Source organism: Somniosus microcephalus, unplaced genomic scaffold (genome assembly GCF_052327205.1).
Source record: "Somniosus microcephalus isolate GS21.2 unplaced genomic scaffold, FLI_Smic_1.0 unresolved_chr3, whole genome shotgun sequence".
Lineage (NCBI taxonomy): Eukaryota > Metazoa > Chordata > Chondrichthyes > Squaliformes > Somniosidae > Somniosus > Somniosus microcephalus.
Genome location: NW_028225181.1, coordinates 57481571 through 57503893, shown reverse-complemented (window position 1 = coordinate 57503893; position 22323 = coordinate 57481571). Strand labels below are relative to the sequence as shown.

Here is a 22323-nt window from a genome sequence, read left to right as displayed (position 1 = left end):
TGAGATCAGACAGTGTGCATCCCGGAGAGGATGAGCCCAGTGAGATCAGACAGTGTGTTACCCGGGGAGGATGAGCCCAGTGAGATCAGACAGTGTGCATCCCGGAGAGGATGAGCCCAGTGAGATCAGACAGTGTGTTACCCAGGGAGGATGGGCCCAGTGAGATCAGACTGTGTTACCTGGGAAAGATGGCCCTAGCTTCAGTTTGCCTAAAGCACAGGGAAATTGTACATTTCTATCCAGAACTTTGATGATTTGCTGGAAGCCCAGGCGGGCGTGGCGGGTATCTGAGAAAAGGGACAACATCAGACAGAAGTACTCGAACCCAAATTTTTATTTTTATTAAGCTGAAGAAAAGTCTACATTACATTACTTCACACTATTCATGTTGTTATTTTCAGTCCTGCCATAATTAGATTTCCTGGTGAAAGACTGAGTGATTGAGAAAGGTCCACAGCTGAGAGTAAACAGGGATTGTAGACTGAGGAACGACAGCAGGTGAAGCAACACAGGATTGTGAGAGCACCAACTGGAGAGAACTCTTCCGATTCAAAGAGCTTCCAGAGATCGACTGGGGGAAAAGGTCAGAGAGAGTCCCATTGACTCGGATACACACTGGTCCTGGAGATGGACTGGGAGAAAGGTCAGAGAGTCCCATTGACTCAGATACACACTGGTTCCTCCCTTCCTTCCATTTCCTGATTTACAGCTATTTCTGGGATGTTATTTGTATCCTCTATGGTGAAGACCGATACAAAATACCTGTACAATTCAACTGCCATCTTCTTATTTTCCATTATTAATTCCCTGACACTCTTTTTATCGGACCAACACTCACTTTGTTAAACCTTTTCTTTATTAAATATCTATAGAAACTCTTACTATCTGTTTTTATATTTCTAGCTAGCTTTCTCTCGTACTCTAATTTTTCTCCTTATTAATCTTTTCGTCACTCTTTGCTGTTTTTTATATTCTGCCCTATCTTCTGACCTGCCAGCCATCTTTGCGCAATTATATGCTTTTTCTTTAAGTTGGATACTATCGTTAATTTTTTTAGTTAACCATGGATGGTGGGTCCTCCCCTTGGAATTTTTCTTTCTCGTTGGAATGTATATATTCTGTGTATTCTGAAATATCCCCTCAAATGTCTGCCACTGCATCTCTATTGACCTATCCCTTAACCTAATTTGCCAGTTCACTTTAACTAGCTCTGCTTTCATGTCCTTGTAATTGCCCTTATTTAATTTTAAAATACTAGCCTTGGACCCACTCTTCTCTCCCTCAAACTGAAGGTAAAGTTCAATCATATTATGATTGCTGCTACCTAGGGGCTCCTTCACCATGAGGTCTTTAATCCTATCTCATTGCACAATACCAGGTCTAGTGTAGCCTGCTCTCTGGTTGGCTCCAGAACGTGCTGTTGTAAGAAACTATCCTGAAAACATTCTATGAACTCCTCATTTAGGCTACCTTTGCCCATCTGATTTTTCCGGTCTCTATGTAGATTAAATCCCCCATGATTATTGCCATACCTTTCTGACAAGCTCCCATTATTTCTTCCTTTATACTCCATCCTACCGTGTGGTTACTGTTAGGGGGCCTGTACACCACTCCCACAAGTGACTTCTTGCCTTTATCATTTCTCATCTTTACCCAAACCGCTTCTACATCCTGGTTTCCTGAACTTAGGCCATCCCTCTCTATTGTGCTAATACCATCATTAATTAACAGAGCCACCCCTCCACCTTTTCCTAGCTTTCTGTCCTTCCTAAATGTCATGTACTCTTCAATATTCAGGTCCCAATCTATGTCATCCTGCAGCCATGTTCCTGTAATGGCTATCAAATCATACTTATTTATTCCTATTTGCGCCATCAGTTCATCTGTTTTGTTTTGAATGCTACGTGCATTCAGATGCAGAGCCTTTAGTTTTGTCCTTTTATTTTTGTAACCTCTAGCCTTAACTGTTGATTTACTCTTAGATTTGTACTCTCTATCCTTCCTGTCACGGTCTATTTATCATTTCCCATATTAATACCTTTCCCTATTGCTTTGTCTCTACTCTTTGATTTACCACATCTTCCCAAATTTGATCCCTTGCCCCCACTATTTAGTTTAAAACCCTCTCTACCGCCCTAGTTATATGACTCGCCAGAACACTGGTCCCAGCACGGTTCAAGTGAGGACCGTCCCAACGATACAGATCCCACTTTCCCCAGTGTGGTGCCAGTGCCCCAGGAACATCACAGGTAAAGGCTGCACAGGCAGGAAGAGAATGGGTGACCACCAGGCAGAGTAGTCGGCGCAGGCAGGTAGTGCAGGGGTCCCCTGTGATCATTCCCCTCTCAAACAGATATACCGCTTTGGATATTGTTGGGGAGGATGGCTTATCAGGGGAAGGCAGCAGCAGCCAACTTCCTGGCACCGTGGGTGGTTCTGCTGCACAGGACGGGAGGAAAAAGAGGTGGGAGAGCTATAGTAATAGGGGATTCTATTGTAAGGGGAACAGATAGGCATTTCTGCGGCCACAAACGTGACTCCAGGATGGTATGTTGCCTCCTGGTGCAAGGGTCAAGGATGTCTCCAGAGCGGCTGCAGAACATTTTGGAAGGGGAGGGTGAACAGCCAGTTGTGGTGCATATAGGTACCAACGATATAGGTAAAAAACGGGATGAGGTCCTAAAAGATGAATATAGGGAGTTAGGTCAATTTAAAAATAGGACCTCAAAGGTCTATCTCAGGATTGCTACCAGTGCCACGTGCTAGTCAGAGTAGCAATAGAAGGATATTTCAGATGAATACGTGGCTAGAGGAATGGTGCAAAGGGGAGGGATTAAAATTCTTGGGACATTGGAACCGGTTCTGCAGGAGGTGGGACCAGTACAAAACTGACAGTTTGCACCTGGGCAGGACCGGGACCGATATCCTAGGGGGAGTGTTTGCTAGTGCTCTGGGGAAGGGTTTAAACTAAAATGGCAGGGGGTTGGGAACCTGAGCAGGGAGACAGAGGAAAGGGAAACAAGGATAGAAGCAAAAGACAGGAAGGAGAAAAACAAAGGTGGCAGTCAGAAAAATCAAGGGTTTAAATCAAATATGGCCACAGTAAATAATAATTCTAAAAGGTCGAAGAGCATTAAAAAAACAAGCCTGAAGGCTTTGTGTCTTAATGCGAGGAGCATTCATAATAAAGTGGATGAATTAGGTGCGCAAATAGAGGTAAACAGATATATGATTGGGATTACGAAAACATGGCTCCAGGGTGACCAAGGCTGGGAACTCAATATCCAGTGGTATTCAATATTCAGGAAAGAAAGGTGAAAAGGAGGTGGGGTAGCATTGCTGGTTAAAGAGGGATTAACACAATTGTAAGGAAGGATATTAGCCCTGATGTGGAATCTGTATGGGTAGAATTGAGAAATACCAAGGGGCAGAAAACGTTAGTGGGAGTGGTATACAGAACCCCAAACAGTAATGTGGAGGTTGGAGATGGCATTAAACGGTAAATTAGAGATGCGTGCAATAAGGGCACAGCAGTTATCATGGGTGACTTTAAACTACATATAGATTGGGCTAACCAAATTAGTAACAATACTGTGGAGGAGGAATTCCTGGAGTATATATGGGATGGTTTCCTGGACCAATATGTCGAGGAACCAACTAGAGATTAGGCCATCTTAGACTGGGTATTATGTAATGAGAGGATTAATTAGCAATCTTGTGCGAGGCCCCTTGGGTCGGAGCGATCCTAATATGATAGAATTCTTCATTTAAGATGGAGAGTGAAGTAGTTGACTCAGACTAGGGTCCTGAATTTTAAAAATGGAAACTACGATGGTATGAGGCGCAAGTTGGGTTGGATTGATTGGGGAATGTCACTCAAAGGGTTGACGGTGGATAGGCAATTGCAAACATTCAAAGACCGCATGGGTGAACTACAGAATTTGTTCATCCCAGTTTGGCATAAAAATAAAACAAAAAAGGTGACTCAACCAACAAGTGAAATTAGGGATAGCGTAAGATTCAAGGAGAGGACATATAAATTGGCCAGAAAAAGCAGTAAACCTGAGGATTGGGAGCAGTTTAGGATTCAGCAAAGGGATTAATTAAGAGGGGGAAAATAGAGTATGGGAGTAAGCTTTCAGGGAACATAAAAACTGACTGCAAAAGCTTCTATAGATATGTGAAGAGAAAAAGTTTGGTCAAGTCGAGCGTAGGTCCCTTGCAGTCAGAATTGGGAATTTATAATGGGGAACAAAGAAATGGCAGACCAATTAAATACATGCAGGAAACTTTGGTTTATCCGGAGGTTGTATGCCCGTAAACCTCGCTCTAACAGCAGAAATCAGCAGCTGTTTTGGTTAGGTTTTTTTTCTTCTCCTAGCATTCTTTTAACAGGCAGGCTCTGGAAAGCATCTCTGTAGCTTAGTGACAGCTTCAGAGACGCTTCCAAGGTACGGGCCGAGTGTTTACAAGCTGTTGCTCAGCAACAGTGTTTGTTGTCAGATACGGAGATGAAAACCTCCGTATCCTACAACATTAGCGCTGGTCTATCCGGAAGTTTGGATAGATCGGCGGCAGCTCGGTCCCGTCAGTGCCGGATATCGTGAAGTTTCCTGTACTTTGGTTCTGTCTTCACAAAGGAGGACACAAATAACCTCCCAGAGATGTCGGGGAACATAGGGTCTAATGAGAGGGAAGAACTGAAAGAAATCCGTATTTGTAGGGAAATGGTGTTAGGGAAATTGACGGGATTGAAGTCCAATAAATCCCCAGGGCCTGATAACCTACATCCTAGGGTACTTAAGGAAGTGGCCCTAGAAATAGTCTATCTTCCAAAATTTGATAGACTCTGGAACAGTTCCCATGGATTGGAGGGTAGTTAATGTTACCCCACTATTCAAAAAAGGTGGTAGAGAGAAAACGGGGAATTATACACCGGTAAGCCTGACATCGGTAGTGGGAAAAATGCTAGAGTCCATTATAAAAGATGTAATAGCACTTGGAAAACAGTGACCGGATCGGACAAAGTCAACATGGATTTACAAAAGGTAAATCGTGCTTGACTAATCTGGAATTTTTTGAGGATGTAACTGGTAAAATAGATAAGGGAGAACCAGTGGATGTGGTGTATTTGGACTTTCAGAAGGCTTTCAATAAGGTCCCGCATAAGAGATTAGCATGTAAAGTTAAGGCACCTGGGATTGGGGGCAAGGTACTGACTTGGATAGAGAACTGGTTGGCAGACGGGAAGCAAAGAGTTGGAATAAACGGGTCTTTTTCCGAGTGGCAGGCAGTGACTAGTGGGGTACCGCAGGGATCGGTCCTGGGACCCCAGCTATTCACAATATATATTAATGATCTAGACAAGGGAACTAGATGTAATATCTCCAAGTTTGCAGACGACACAAAGCTGGGTGGGCGTGTGTGCTGTGAGGGTGATGCCGAGAAAGCCCAGTATGATTTGGACAAGTTGGGTGATTAGGCAGAAGCATGGCAGATGCAGTATAATGTGGAAAAATGCAAGGTTATCCACTTTGGTGGCAAAAACAGGAAGGCAGATTATTATTTGAACAGCAATAGATTGGGAGAAGGGGAAGTGCACCGAGACCTGGGTGTCCTTGTGCAAAAGTCGCTGAAGGTAAGCATGCAGGTGCAGCAGGCGGCTAAGAAGGCAAATGGTATGTTGGCCTTCGTAGCAAGTGGGTTCGAGTACAGGAACAAGGATGTTTGCTGCAGTTGTACAGGGCCTTGGTGACACCACACCTTAAGTATTGTGTGCAGTTTTGGTCGCCTTATCTGTGGAAGGATGTTCTTGCCATGGAGGGAGTGCAGCGAAGATTCACCAGACTGATACCTGGGATGGCAGGAATGACGTATGAGGAGAGATTGGGTCGATTGGGCTTATACTCGCTGGAGTTTAGAAGAATGAGAGTGGATCTCATTGAAACTTATAAAATTCAAACAGGACTAGACAGACTAGATGCAGGAAGGATGTTCCTGATGGCGGGGGAGTCCAGAACCAGGGGTTGCAGTCTAAGGATAAGGGATAAGCCATTTAGGACAGAGATGAGGAGGAATTTCTTCACCCAGAGAGTGGTCAACCTGTGGAATCCTCCACCACAGAAGACAGTGGAGGCCAATTCATTAAATGTATTCAAGAAGGAGTTGGATATATTTCTTAAGGCTAAAAGGATCAAGGGATATGGGGAGAAAGCAGGGACAGGGTACTGAATTTGGATGATCAGCCTTGATCTCATTAAATTGCGGAACAGGCTCGAGGGGCCGAATGGCCTACTCCGGCTCCTATCTTCTATGTTTCTATTTCACTCGCAGTCACATCCTCCTATCCCTGACCATTGACCAAATCCAAAGACCCTATCCTAAGGGGCGTGACTGCCTCCTGGAATAACGTGTCCAGGTAACTTTCTCCCTCCCTGATGCATCGCAGTGTCCGCAGCTCGGCCTCCAGCTCATCAACTCTGAGCCGATGCTCCTCGAGCCGCAGACACTTATCACAGACGTGTTTGTCCTGGATCAGACTGGCGTCCAGGAGCTCCCACATACTGCAGTCGCAACACCTCGCCTGCCATGCCATCTTTATTGAGTCTTAATTAATTTATTTTATAACCCTACTACACCCAATAAGATTTATTACTGCTTGCAAACTTTACTAATACTAATGAAACCTTACAATTACTAATAAACTTCCTGGGCTTTAAAAGATAAGAGAAGTGAGCAAAATACTCACCAACCAATCACTTACCCTTTTCCCTGTGATGTCACCTATTTTTCTCCGAATGCGGTTGGGGGGTTTCACAGAGCCGAACTCCCACTGGTTCTCTGTCCCCTCTCGTGCAGCTTTTTAACTTCTGCTCTCCTGAAGGCTGACAAAGATAGATCAAGAAAGGAGCACCTCCCTCCACTCCTCGCCTAACTCCTTCTCTCATCAAACACGCAGGTTTACAATCTGTAAAGTTAAGGCACATGGGATTGGGGGCAAGGTATTGACTTGGATAGAGAACTGGTTGGCCGACAGAAAGCAAAGAGTTGGAATAAACAGCTCTTTTTCTGAGTGGCAGGCAGTGACTAGTGGGGTACCGCAGAGATCGGTCCTTGGACCCCAGGTATTCACAATATATATTAATGATCTGGACGAGGGAACCAGGTGTAATATCTCCAAGTTTGCAGACGACACAAAGCTGGGTGGGCGTGTGCGCTGTGAGGAGGATGCCGAGAACTCCAGTATGATTTGGGCAGAAGCATGGCAGATGCAATATAATGTGGATAAATGCGAGGTTATCCACTTTGATGTCAAAAACAAGAAGGCAGATTATTATCTGAATGGCAATAGATTGGGAGAAGGGGAAGTGCAACGAGACCTGGGTGTCCTTGTGCACCAGTCGCTGAAGGTAAGCATGCAGGTGCAGCAGGCGGTTCAGAAGGCAAATGGTATGTTGGCCTTCGTAGTGAGAGAGTTTGAGTACAGGAACAAGGATGTCTTGCTGCAGTTGTACAGGGCCTTGGTGAGACCACACCTTGAGTATTGTGTGCAGTTTTGGTCGCCTTATCTGAGGAAGGATGTTCTTGCCATGGAGGGAGTGCAGCGCAGATTCACCAGGCTGAAGGGGCCGAATGGCCTACTCCTGCTCCTGTCTTCTATGTTTCTGTTCCAAGCTGCACTCCGTGACAAACTGCACTTAGTTGTGAATTACAATTCTGAACTGGACGCTGGATTTACTGAGTTATTTTCTATCAGTAAATCTATTTCTGAATTTTGCGATGGCAGTTGAATTAAATGATTATCGTTTAAGTATAAACTGATAATGATACGTAAATCTTATATTTTAATGATTATTAGTAAAATTATTTTGTGTTGTCAGAAAAAAGTTTCTTGTTGGTCCCATGATCCAGGTGTATGGATACATACAATTCGAGAACTAACAGATTTAGATGGTTTAAGACAATTTGCTTTTCAGCGGTCACAGGGTGAATCTCCAACAATGCAACTATTGTATTGATGTATTTCTGTAGATGTGGCACTGCTTAATGTTCTGTGCAAATTGAACTGACGGTGGATTCAGTAAACCCATAGTGTCAGGTCTGGTCGTGTAAAAATCCGTTATTGGAATCGCAGCTTCATGGTTAGAAACACTGGCTGAATGTTCAGGGTTAATGTTCTTCACTAAACTCCGAACATCTGATATTGGTTTTGTTATTTCTGTTTTCAGTTATTGTCGGTGAGTGATTTCCTCTGTTGTCAGGGTAACAATCTGTCAGATCTCAGTGCCAGAGGCCTTGGCTCCAATTTATATCTGAAAGACTGTGAAACATTCAGTGTAAACTCCTGTCTATGTACTCGGCAGTCCAGGAGTAGGAACCTGTTGGTTCTGAGCAGTAGGGTATGTGGATACATATAATTGGTAAGACTTCCTCTTGCTATGGTTTAGTAACTTTCTTTTTTAAATTTGATAAACTGTGTCTCATTATATTTTTGAGTAGTGAATATTGTTCCACATGTTCAATTCTGGGCACCGCCCCTCAGGAGAGAGAGGTTGGCCTTGGAGGGGATGCAGAGGGGATTCATCGGATGATACCTGAGCTAAAATGGTTCAATTATCAGGACAGGTTGCAAAGACTAGCCTTCTATTCCCTTGAATATAGAAGATCAAGGGGTGATCTAATGGAGGTGTTTAAGATTATTATCGATCCTGTCAACTCCTTTAGAGAAACTATTTCCTCTGGTGGGGGAGTCCTGAACAACGAGGCTTAAACTTCAACTTGGAGCTAGGCTGGCGCTCTGTGACTGAGGGAACTCCGCTCCATTCAGCACCCGGCCCGACAGCGGCTGCTCAGCCCCGAGTTTAGATCACAGCGAGGGAGGGAGGGTCACAGCACTGGTTAGTAACTCAGCAGAGAAAATGGTGCATTTCCATCTACAGGAGTGAGAAAGTGGAAGTCTCAGTTCTAATGATTTATATCACAGGGAGGGATGTTAAAGTGCAACAGAACCGGTTTGTAATGGAGGGGAGCTTCCTGTCAGCATCAGGTCCCGGGGAATGAGCTGAACTGGCTCACAATACAGGGGGTGGAGGGCGCGGTGGGTTCATCAGGTCCTGGGGATTGAGCTGGACCGGCTCACAATACAGGGGGTGGAGGGCGCGGTGGATTCATCAGGTCCCGGGGAATGAGCTGAACCGGCTCACAATACAGGGGCTGGTCCGGGGGTGGAGGGTGCGGTGGGTTCATCAGGTCCCGAGGAATGAGCTGAACCGGCTCTCAATACAGGGGCTGGTCCGGGGGTGGAGGGCACGGTGGGTTCATGAGCAGTTTTGACAGAAAATGGCACATTTCCGCACAGAGCAGTGAAAATGGGGGAGTCTCAGGAGGCCGGAAATATACAGTGAGGTAAATCTCCAAACTAAGCACACAGCCCTCGAACTGGGGATCTGAGGAAAAGGACAAAATCAGACAAATACTCGGCCTTGAAATTGAATTATTAGTAAGCAGATTAAAAGTCTACATTACGTTATTTCACGCTTTCAATATTGTTCTTATTTTCTGCTTTGCCACAATTAGATCTCCCGGTGAATGATGCTGTGATTCAGGAAGGTGCTCAGCTCGAAGTAAACAGGGATTGCAGACTGAGGAACGACAGCAGGTGAACCAGCACCGGATTGTGAGCACCAACCAGAGAGAACCCTTCAGATTCGAAAAGCTTCCAGAGATCGACAGGGGAGCAAGGTAAGAGAAAGTCCCATTGATTCAGATACACACTGGTCCTGGAGATGGACTGGGGAGAAAGGTCAGAGAAAGTCCCATTGACTCAGATACACAGTGGTCCTGGAGATGGACTGGGGAGAAAGGTCAGAGAGAGTCCCATTGACTCCGATACACACTGGTCCTGGAGATGGACTGGGGAGAAAGGTCAGAGTGAGTCCCATTGACTCAGATACACACTGGTCCTGGAGATGGACTGGGGAGAAAGATCAGAGTGAGTCCCATTGACTCAGATACATACCAGTCCTGGAGATGGACTGGGGAGCGTAGGGGTTTTGCAAAATCCCCTATTTTCCCTGAAGATTGAAAAATATTGGTCCACATCATGGACGAAGAATTGGGTGATGTGACTTGTCTACAATGTTTTAAAAATGTGCCTAGAACCGCAAAAGACTGCTCTGAGATGGAAAGGACGTGGACAACAATGGAATCGAATTCGTGGAAATATTCACACACATTGAGACAGTACATCTTAATAAAATCGTTCCCTGGAGTTTGGACAATCACAAAAGGTTTTAAAATGGCCACAGAAAGCATTGGCCAAGATACTGGGGCTTAAAAAACCAGCCCGTGATGTCTGTGTGTATAAAGTGGGAGGATCTAGCAGTGGCTGAGTCAGACCTGTCAATCAAACCAGGGAGTTTCCCTCTCAGCACTTGAAGTTGCTTATTGATATAAGCAATTACCCACTTGAGACCCACCGCAGGACAATCGATTTGAAACTGCTTCTGTTTACACAGCCATTCAGGGCTCTCTCACAGACTATGAGAGACTGAACCCTGGAACGGATTTTGACCTGCTACAGTTTAAGAACTGAATGGGTTTAAATCACCCGTCATTCTGGACAACAGAGCAGTTGTATTCCCTTTTGTTTTAGCCCAGGTGAGCTCCGGATGTGGGCGGGAACATTTCGCCCCACAGTGCAGACACACTAACCCAGTCCAACCACTTTGAGTTAGCCAATCACAGCTTTTCTCTTGTGTGTTGAAACTTTTTGGGCGCGAATGTTCCAGACAAGCAAGCAGCGGGAGGAGGGGGGTTCTCACCAGGTATATATGATAGCTCCTGAGAAGCTATTGCTCTCTCTTTACTTCCTGGGACCACAGGTGAGCCTCTCTCTCTCTCTCTCTCTCTCTCTCTCTCTCTCTCACTTACTTTGCTGGACCACATGTGAGCAGAGTTTCTGACTCCTCAGCAATGCAACCTAGTAAGGAGTTAGGGGATGGTAATTAAGGGGATATTGCTAAGATTGTTTAATTAACATTGGAGCCATCTAATCCCTCGTTTTTACCGTCTGCATTCCCCCATTTAAGCAATTTTACTGTTATTACTGTGTTCGTGTGGTATAGTTTACAATTTGATTGTAGTTTATTTAGTTAATAAAACTTGATTTTTCTCTCATTAAAACAGACAAATGGTCTGGATATCATTAATTATAAGTCCTTCAGTCAGAACTGGAAGGTGGGGTAGCGATTCGAAACTGCTGTTTGAAAATTGGTTTATTGGAAATTGGTTTACAGTGTAGCAGCAGGCTGCCTGACCAGGTGAATTACTGTAAACCAGGTAAAAGATTGGAATTGGTCAGAGTGCAGGCAAAGGCTGCAGACCAGGTGAATTACCTTAAACCAGTTAAAAGATGCCCCCCTACAGGAGAAAGGTCAGAGAGAGTCCCATTGACCCAGATACACACTGGTCCTGGAGATGGACTGGGGAGAAAGGTGAGAGAGAGTCCCATTGACTCAGATACACACTGGTCCTGGAGATGGACTCTCCCGCACTCGCCCCCTGACTCTCCCGCACTCTCCCCCTGACCCTCCCGCATTTGCCCTGTTGGGGCACTTCTCAAGTAAACCAAGCGGTGCAATAATACACCCCCAGAATCAAGGCCCTGCTCCTGGGAAGGTGATCAGGCCCCAGGAACCAGTACAAGTGAAGCGACTCCTTCTCCCGGAGATTTATTAAACGTGAATACTCCAAGAGTTGACCAAAAATCAGGTTAGCAATATTAATCAAGGAGTCAATTTCTGCTGTAAGGAGGGATGATACCTTAGCAGGTTCCTCTAATGAGGCCATATGGGTAGAACTTAAAAACAAAAAGGGGCCAAGCACTTTGCTGGGAGTGTACTATAGGCCCCCAAACAGTAAGGGGGAGATAGAGGAACAGATATGTAGGCAAATCTCAGGGAAGTGTAGAAATGATAGGGTAATAATTGTTGGGGATTTCAACTTCCCCAATATTAACTGGGATAGTCAGAGTGTGAAAGGCTTAGAGGGTGTGGAATTCTTCAAGTGCATCCAGGAGAGATTTTTCATCCAACATGTAGAAAATCCTACAAGAGAGGGGGCGGTGCTGGACCTAATTCAAGGGAACATTGCAGGGCAAGTGGTAGAAGCATTAGTAGGAGAGCATTTTGGTGACAGTGACCCTAATTCGGTGAGATTTAAAGTAGTTATGGAAAAGGACAAAGATGGACCAGAAATAAAGGTTCTAAATTGGGGGAAGGCCAATTTTAATATGGTAAGGCAGGATCTGGCCAAAGTGGACTGGGATCAGCTACTTGTAGGAAAATCCACATCAGAGCAGTGGGAGCCTTTCAGAAAGGAAATAGAGAGTACAACGCCAACATGTTCCCGTAAAGGTCAAGGGTGGGACCAACACGCCCAGGGAACCCTGGATGTCAAATTTGCAGACAACACAAAGCTGGGTGGGCGTGTGTGCTGTGAGGAGGATGCTGAGAAACTACAGGATGATTTGGACAGGTTGGGTGATTGGACAGAAGCATGGCAGATGCAATATAACGTGGATAAATGTGAGGTTATCCACTTTGGTGGCAAAAGCAGGAAGGGAGATTATTATCTGAATGGCAATAGATTGGGAAAAGGGGAAGTGCAACGAGACCTGGGTGTCCTTGTGCACCAGTCGCTGAAGGTAAGCATGCAGGTGCAGCAGGCGGTTATGAAGGCAAATGGTATGTTGGCCTTCGTAGCGAGGGGGTTTGAGTACAGGAACAAGGATGTCTTGCTGCAGTTGTACAGGGCCTTGGTGTGACCACATCTTGAGTATTGTGTGCAGTTTTGGTCACCTTATCTGAGGAAGGATGTTCTTGCCGTGGAAGGAGTTCAACGAAGATTCACCAGACTGATACCTGGGATGGCAGGAATGATGTATGAGGAGAGATTGGGACAATTGGGCTTGTACTCGCTGGAGTTTAGAAGAATGAGAGGGGATCTCATTGAAACTTATAAAATTCTGACAGGATTGGACAGACTAGATGCAGGAAGGATGTTCCTGATGGTCGGGGAGTCCAGAAGCAGGGGTCACAGTCTAAGGATACGGGGTAAGCCATTTAGGACAGAAATTAGGAGGAATTTCTTCACCCAGAGAGTGGTGAACCTGTGGAATTCTCTACCACAGAAGGCAGTAGAGGCCAATACATTAAATATATTCAAGAAGGAGTTGGATATATTTCTTAAAGCTAAAGGGATCAAGGGGTGTGGGGAGAAAGCAGGGACCGGGTACTGAATTTGGATAATCATCCATGATCGCATTGAATGGCGGAGCAGGCTTGAGGGGCCAAATAGCCTACTCCTGCTACTATCTTCTATGTTTGTATGTTTCTATGCTTCAGTTTGAGCTGGAGTGGAGATGGAGGAGAAGCTGTTGGGTTTAACCGCCAGTACTTCTGAGCCCAGGAGGACCCAACAACTTCCAATGTGAGACTGTCAAGGGAGGTGGATTCTCGGGGAGATTCGGTTGTTACACAGACACTGTCCATACAATGTAAAAGAGTATTGTTTTAGGAACAAGTATTTCTGTACAGGCTTTTAATCCAGTTTACATCTACAGATTTGTTTTAATTCATTCTTGGGAAGTGGGCGTAGCTCGCAAGAGCAGCAAATATTGCCAATCCCCAGTTTCCCGTTGAGAAGGGGGTGGTGAGTCGCCTTCTTGAACCACTGCAGTCCGTGTGGTGAAAATAAATTCACATCTAAACCGTGTAAAAGTAAAAAGATGCAGTTTATTATCAGAGCTCTGGGAGAAGAGTCTCAGACCCCGCGGTCTGTGCGAGCACCTTCTCGTTCTCTCTTGGTTGGTACAGCTTTTTCTATTTTCATCCAATCACATTGTATTACAATAATCACCTGATCACATGGATTCTTTTCAGTATTAATAATGGTTAGTTACATCTTACTATGCCTTTGGTCACAGGTCAAATTCCCATGACCCCTATATTCTGCTGTGTCTACAATTTTTAGCTAAAGCAGCATATTCCTTATCGCTTACGCAAAACGCACATATTCTGTCTGGTCCCACAACTGCGTCTTATCTTGGTTTTTCGAAGCTTCTCACATTGTTCTTTGTTTAGTTTTGCCTTTTTACGTAAGTCAATGTTTGTGATATTTCTTATCTCAACCTGGCTTCTTTTAATTCTTATCACTTTCACATGACCCCACTCCTTTGTTCTGATTTTAATTTTGCTGGCATCACTTAAGTAGTGGTCACCTCGGCTGTCTGAATTCTGAGAGGGTTCATTTTAACCCCTTCAAAGGTATTCCCACAATGTTGTTCGGTAAGGAGTTCCAGGATTATGACCCAGCAACGATGAATATGAGTCAGGATGATGTGTGACTTGGAGGGGAACTTGGAGGTGATGGTGCTCCAATACAACAGCTGCCCTTGTCCTTCTAGGTGGTGGAGGTTGCGGGTTTGGGATGTTCTGTCAAAGTTCTGGTCGAGTTGCAGATGTATAAAGTTCCTTTCCTTTGCCCCCTCCCCCTCCCACCTCTCTCTCTCTCTCTCTCTCTCTCTCTCCTCCCATAGAGGCCAGAGTCTTGTGTCGGCCCAGACCAGGTGGTGGATTCCCTTCCATGAAGGACATCAGTGAACCAGTTGGGTATTTATGTCAATCCTGCAGCTTTCATGGTCACTTTTTTCTAGTGCCGGCCGCACAATTGACCAGATTCATTGAGCTCAATTTCACAGCCTGCCTTTGTTTTCTTGTGGGTTGTCTCTCACGCTCCCTGTTTTAAATTAATTTTACAGGGCACTGGAAGGGGAGGATTTACAGACAGGAAACTCAAACCAAACATCACGTCAAGATCTGACAGAGTCACTCAACTCATCGGATCTGAATATCATCGGCCTCTGAACATGGAAGCAAAAAGCACCGTTCACAGCGGGGAGAAACCGTACACGTGTTCTGTGTGTGGACGAGTCTTCAGCCACCCCTCTGGCCTATCGAGACACAAGCGCATTCACACCGGGGAGAGGTCGTTCACCTGCTCTGAGTGTGGGAAGGGATTCACTCACTCATCTGACCTTCAGACACACCAGCGTTTTCACACTGGAGAGAGGCCGTTCACCTGCTCTGAGTGTGGGAAGGGATTCACTCAGTCATCCCACCTACTGAGACATCAGCGTATTCACACCGGGGAGAGGCCGTTCACCTGCTCTGAGTGTGGGAAGGGATTCACAATTTCATCTCGACTACTGACACACCAGCATGTTCACACTGGAGAGAGTGGGTTCACCTGCTCTCAGTGTGGGAAGGGATTCACTCAGTCATCCCACCTATTGAGACATCAGCGTATTCACACTGGGGAGAGGCCATTCACCTGCTCTGAGTGTGGGAAGGGATTCACTCGGTCATCCCACCTACTGACACACCAGCGTGTTCACACTGGGGAGAGGCCGTTCACCTGCTCTGAGTGTGGGAAGGGATTCACTCAGTCATCTAACCTGCTGATACACCAGCGTGTTCACACTGGGGCGAGGCCGTTCACCTGCTCTGAGTGTGGGAAGGGATTCACTCGTTCATCCAACCTGCTGATTCATCAGCGAGTTCACACTGGGGAGAGGACGTGCACCTGCTCTGAGTGTGGGAAGGGATTCACTAATTCATCCAACCTGCTGAATCACCAGCGAGTTCACACTGATGAGAGACCTTTTAATTGCTCGGACTGTGGGAAGTGCTTTAAAAGTTCGAGGGAAGTGATACGCCATCAAAGTGTTCACACTGCCGAGAGACCGTTCAGGTGCTCTCACTGCGGGACTGGGTTCAGGCGATCATCTGAGCTCATGGTACACCAGCGCACTCACACTGGGAAGAGGCCATTCACCTGCTCCGTGTGAGGGAAGGGATTCACTCTGGCATCCGACCTGCTGACACACCAGCAAGTTCACAAGTGACTGCAGGGGTTGGATTCTGCTGTTATTGCTGTTGTTAATCACATCCAGGATTGAACCATATTCATTCTGACAGTTGGGGTTTGTTTCTGCTGATAATAAACTCCAGCCCAGTTATAGGGGTCAATATTCTGGATAGATGTCAAATAAACCAGCTTTGTTTTAAACACATTATTGTAGATTTTCTTCTTTCATACCTGAGTGTTTAGCATCACCTGGCTGGAGTTCAAAGGACAATCTGGGGGAGGATCGTATGGCAGGAACAGAACTCCAGCCTGGACACAGTCCTTCAGGGCCACACTGAGAAGGGCAAACGGCACTTTGGTCTTTCTTCTCTCTCTTCACTGACAGCAAAGTTGCCGTGCGGGTTAATCTCGAGGCGTGTGAGAAACGTGTCCCAGCCACTCTCTGCCATGGTTCAGAGCTCCTAGGCACGGAAATGGAGGCTCCTTTAGGAATGTACCCCAGTGCTTTTTGTTTAATGGCCTTATTAACCTGTGTTGCTACTTTTAGTGATTTGTGTATCTGGATCCCTCTGCTCCTCCAGCCCATTTAGACTCTTAGGGGGAAATTCGGTGGCGCCCCCTTTGGGTTGCTAACGTCACCGGGGCTAATTTTAGTCCCCCGAAAAAGTTAGCGTCCCTGTGCATTAAATTCAGGCAGGAGGTGGGGTGCTACTGGAAGCGCTCCCCTCCCTCTTGGGGCGCTACCAGTGAATTTCCCAGCACTTCGTGTAACAGCGCCACGCCTGTCGGCACATAGCACTGCTTCATAGCAGACCTCCCTCCCTGACTAACGGGGTGGAGCCTAGCACTGCGCACACCGGGGCCGTGCTGGACCACTGGGGAGTGGGGTGTCGGATCAAGAGGAGCGCCGGGCTGAGCGATCGCGGCTGACACCCCAGAGAAGAAAGGGGAAGGGGGCAGGTGTTGGCAGTGAGCCAAAATAAAAAGTTGCCGCCCGACATCTGCCCTTTAAGTGGCGCCGCCACGGCTGCAGGAACGGCCCCTGACCCTGTCGGACATATCCTCCGGCGATAGGTTAGGGTTCACAACCCAAGGTTGCAGCCGGGGTGCTGTGCATGGTGATGACGTCATTGCCAGCGGTGCAGTGCCGCGGGGTGCTACCGTCTACCGCCACCGCTAACCTCCCGCTGAATATCACAGGAGGCACAAAGCAACCGAATTTCACCCCCTTGTCCAAATAGTGTGTGGCCTCCTTATTCTTCCCACCAAAACACACCACCTCACACTGATCTACAGTGAAATTCATTAACACACCACCTCGCACTGATCTACAGTGACATTCATTTGCCAATTACACGCCCATTCTGAAATTTATTAATATCTTCTTGCATTTTGTCTTCCTCAGGATTAACTCTACCTCCCAATTTGGTATCGACAAATTTTGAAATTGTTCTGATTCCCGAGTCCAAATCGTTTATGTAAATGGTGAACAAAACTCGTCGCAGCGCCTATCCCTGTGGAACACCACTTCCCAACCTTTGGCAGTCTGAGTAGCTGCTCCCAACCCCTACTCTCTGGTTTCTGTTTTGTGACCAGCTTGCTATCCATAAACAGTATGTAAGATCTACAAGATGACCCAGGTCAGGCCGTGTGGAGTGAAGGGCCCGGCAGCAGAATGGATGGAAAGATGGCTACAAAACAGAAATCAGAGGGTTGGAGTTAAGGGAAGTTTGTAGCGATCTTTCCATCCATTCTGCTGCCTGGCCCTTGACTCCACATGGCCTGACCGTAGTCCTCTTGTAGACCGTACATACTGCACACACAGTGCACCAGTGGTGGAGGGGGTGGATATTGAGTCCTGTGGCAGGGGCGGTGATGAAGTGGATTTCTCTGTCCATGAGTTTTGAGGCATTGCTAGTGGCATTTTTCACCACTTTCCATCTTTAAAAAACAACCTTGCTGCCAGTTTATTAAAGCCATTAACAGCCGCTCGGGTGGGACACACCAATAAATGAGGCCTTGTTTCCCTCAGAATGACAGGCCTGAACCCGAGTTAGAAAACATTTAGCAATTAAACCAGACTGGGCGTGGCCTGAGGTGCGAGTTAGTAACGGAAAATTGGTGGCCAGCGTACTTCACACCAGGGCTGAGGACCCGGGGACTTGGGTTTCTGTATCATTTATTGATTAATTTAGTTTATTGCCCAATGTCAATCAGACTGTCAGGTAAGCTTGCTGTCTGGTGGAGGCAGGGGTCCCCAATGGAGAGCTTTCTACGTGGGGGTCCTGTCCTGCATCATTGGGGATCTGGGGTGGAGACTGTTGCAAGGAGCTGTCGTGTTCATCAGATTATAAGCTCCTTTCCAGACGCCAAGGCCAGATGTGTTTTCTGTGGCCTAGAAGAGTCCACGGGTCGTGTACATATTCAGTGTGAGAGGTTGCAGCCCCTGTATAGTTACCTGAAGGGGCTACTCCTCAACTCTTGGTTACACTTTAGCCCCACGCTCCTAATCTTTGGCCGCCCGGTGCGGAGGGGCGTGGTTAATTCGGAGGATCTTCTCTTGGGCCTGGTGAAAACAGCAATTTGTAGGTCCAGGATGGGCGGGGCACATGGGGGGGTCACTCTGCCTGCCTGCCTCTCTCTCGCGGTCTTGTCCATGCCCGGGTGGCCCTGGAGAGGGAGCAGGCGGTGTCCATCGGTTCACTCAATACCTTCCTCGACCGGTGGACACGGAATGTATCAAGAGGCGATAATCGATCCTCACAATCACATTGTGATTGAATTATTAATTGTGTGTGTGTCACAAATACATTTCTTCTATTTTGATACAAAAGTTCTACTGGACATGTTAAACTACTAGTTATTTAATCAGGGCTGCAGCTGCTGAAAGGTTGACTGTACTGGGGTTTGTGGCCAGAGCTGGCAGACGTGTGGTTCTGAAGTCTGATGTCTCACACCTGAAGAGTCTGTTTCTGTCGTGTTGTAATGACCTTTTTCTGTTGCCTGGTGTCAGAAATAGAAATCAAAGGAAGATGATGCCCCACTCTGTTAATCAACTCTTTGACACATTTCCATTTCTTAATTTACAAAGATCACAACTCCATTAGTGAACAATGGATTGCCAGTCTGCCACTTTTTAGTGAGGCTTGAAAGGATTCGCTGTGAAGCTACACCTGTCCATCTGTCTGTGTGTCACTGTGTTTGGATTGTGTTAGACAACATTCCTAATATCTTGCCTACATTCATTACAATTTTTGAATGATAGATTGTACTTGGAAGAAGTTGAGTTTGAATCTGACAATTCTGAAATTGGGAGCTTTTAATGATTTCTGTTTTTCACATAACTATACAGTGATGTGATCAGTCAAGGCAAATTAAAAGATGGTGCTATTTACTGAACACAACTGGGTCGGGTGGGGTCGATGGTGGGTCAGGTGGGGCTGGGGGAGGGTTGGGTTCGGGGTCAGTGGAGGGTAGTGTGGGGCCGGGGTCGGTGGAGGGTCGGGTGGGGTCAGGGTAGGTGGAGGGTCGGGTGGGGCCGGGGTCGGTGAAGTGTTGGGTGGGGTCGGGTTAGGGGTCGGGTGGGGTTGGTGGAGTGTCGGGTGGTGTTGGTGGATGGTCGGGTGGGGCCGGGGTAGGTGGTGGGTCGGGTGGGATTGGGCTCATTGGAGGGTCAGGTGGAGCCGGGGTCGGTGGAAGGTTGGGTGGGGACGGGGTTGGTGGAAGTTCGGGTAGGGCCGGGGTCGGTAGAGCATCGGGTGGGGTCGGGGTTGGTGGAGGGTCAGGTGGGGTTGGTGGAGGGTCGGTGGGGCCGGGTTCGGTGGAGGGTCGGCCAGGGTCGAGTGGGGTCGGGGTCGGTGGAAGGTCAGCTGGAAACAGGGTCGGTGGAGGGTCGGGTGGTGCCGGGGTCGTTGGGGGTGTCGGGTGGTGCCGGGTCGGGGGAAGGTCGGGTGGGGCTGGTGGAGGGTCGGGTAAAGTCACCCATGATAACTTCTGTGCCCTTATTGCACGCGTCTCTACCTCTGCATTACTGTCTGGAGGTCTGTATACCACTCGCACTAACATTACATGAGGTCAGCCCGCTGGATGGAACCTCAGGTGCCCTGAGCTTGATCTCCAGTCCTGACTGCCCCCTTACATCAGTTTCCCCTCACTTTTATACCCTGCAGTGATCCATCTCTGACACCTGACTCTTTGTCTTCTCTGCTGGGTTTTGGCAGGAAGTGAGGAAAAGACAGCTGGAAGTTCGCTAATCTGTGATTTACAAGGACACATTCCCTGGTTCCCAACAGTTACTTTTCTTCAGTAATGTTCTCATCATCCCTAAACTACCATGCCTGCTGTTGTATCCGTGTGTTAATGGAGACACGGAAGGCAGGAGTTGGTTTTTACAGGTGTTTACTGAACAAAGTCTGGAGGTGAACTAACATACAAGACAATATACAGGCTTATATAGCCCGAGTGGCCATTACCGGCATTACAGTACACGGGGCTCTTAAAGGCACATACACCACAATTCCTCCCCTTTAGGACAACCAGTACATAATATTTTAAGTAATCATTAAGTAACATGTTACAAGAACAATAATCTACACATTTGCTGTAGTTAATCAATTATAAGTCAGTCTCTCTGGAGGCTTCCTGACTCGGTCCGGATAACGCCTCGGTGGTGTAGTAGTTTCTGGTGGTGTAGTAGGTTCTTTTGGCAAGGCTGATCCGGCTTGAATGTCAGTGTCGGGTTCATCTGATTCCAGTATTACCGGATTGGAGGTAGATACTATGGGTATATCTACTTCATCATTAGGCGTATAGAGTTGTGGTGTAGGTTGGCCCTTTTCGGATGACTCTATGATCTGGTCAGCATGGCGCCTTATTATGCTTTCTCCAATGTCCACGGTATACATCAACAGTCCTAGTCATGTGCAAATAGTTCCAGGCTGCCATTTCTCGGTACGTTAGTCCCGGGCCAAAACTTGTTGACCTATCTGGAAGGTTCTAGTTGGCCTTTCATTCATGCCTTGAAATTGCTGGTTCTCCACGTCCCTTCTGATGTTTGGCTTGATCAAATCCAGCCGGCATCTTAGGCTTCTATTGAAGAACATCATGGCGGGAGTTTGGTTTGTAACCACATGTGTTGCATTCCTGTATGCAAACAAGAAGTTAGCTACCTTATGCTGAAGTTTTATGTCTTCATTACCCATGGCCTTTATGGCCTTCTTGAAGGTCTGGACAAACCTTTCAGCCAATCCATTGGTGGCGGGATGGTATGGGGCGGACGTGTAGTGCTTAACCCCATTCTTTTTTAAGAACTTCCTGAATTCTTCGGACACAAATTGTGGTCCATTATCAGAACAGATCTGTTCAGGCAGCCCATTCCTGGCAAATATGGTCCTTAATACTGTGATGGTTTTTTCCATGGTGGTGGAGGACATCTTTATTACCTCCGGCCACTTGGAGTGTGCATCAACCGCGATTAAGAACATTGAGGCCATAAATGGACCAGCAAAGTCGATGTGTACCCTTTGCCATGGAGATGAGGGCCAGTCCCATGGATGTAGAGGGGCTTGTGGTGGGGCGTTTTGGACCTTCTGGCATCCTAGGCAGCTCTTGGTCATTTATCCGATGTCTCCATCGAGACCTGGCCATCACACAAACGCTCTGGCTAGATTCTTCATTTTCACTCCACCCAGGTGCCCCTCGTGAAGCTCCTTTAGCACTTTATCCTGGAGTTTGGGTGGAATCGCCACTCTGGATCCACACATTAAGGTTCCTCGACACACTGACAGCTGTTCTCTTCTTTGCAAGAATGCTGGCAACAGTGGTTCGCCATGTGCTGGCCATCCCTTCACCGTTAAATCGTAGACTCGTGAGGGAGTCGGATCATTTCTCGTTTCCTTCTCAATGGCAGAATTTGTTACTGGTAGACATTCCACTATGGTTGAGTGGAACATCTCCACTGGGTCTACTGTAGGTGCCTCTTCTACCATTGGCAATGGTCGGCGCGATAAACTGTCAGCATTCCCATGCTGTTTTGATCCTTTGTATTCTATGTCATATTGGTGTGCCCCTAGGAAAAGGGACCACCTCTGTAGCCTTTGCGCTGTCAAAATGGGAACACCCCTTTTAGGGTTGAATATGGAGACGAGGGGTTGATGGTCAGTCAACAAGGTAAATTTTTGTCCGTGTAGGTAATGGTTCAATTTCTTCACTCCCCATACCAGGCTGAGTGCTACCCTGTCGATCTGGGCATAGTTACGCTCAGCTGAGTTCAATGAGCGTGACACAAAAGCTATCGGCCGCTCCGTGCCATCAGGGAATTTATGCGATAATACCGCTCCTACGCCATAAGGGGATGCATCGCACGCCAGTCTGATTGGCAGTGATGGGTTGTAA

At 46.9% G+C, this 22323-nt stretch overlaps 1 pseudogene across 1 annotated transcript in view; it reads left to right on the top strand.

Moving 5' to 3' along the window:
- Nucleotides 1-22323, top strand: part of LOC147091568 (uncharacterized) — a 65236-nt pseudogene that overhangs the window by 4549 nt on the left and 38364 nt on the right. Inside the window, exons 2-5 of the transcript XR_015075217.1 lie at nucleotides 402-583; nucleotides 9577-9741; nucleotides 14600-14667; nucleotides 14822-15951. The product of XR_015075217.1 is annotated as an uncharacterized LOC147091568 (transcript). The remainder of the gene's footprint in view (nucleotides 1-401; nucleotides 584-9576; nucleotides 9742-14599; nucleotides 14668-14821; nucleotides 15952-22323) is intronic.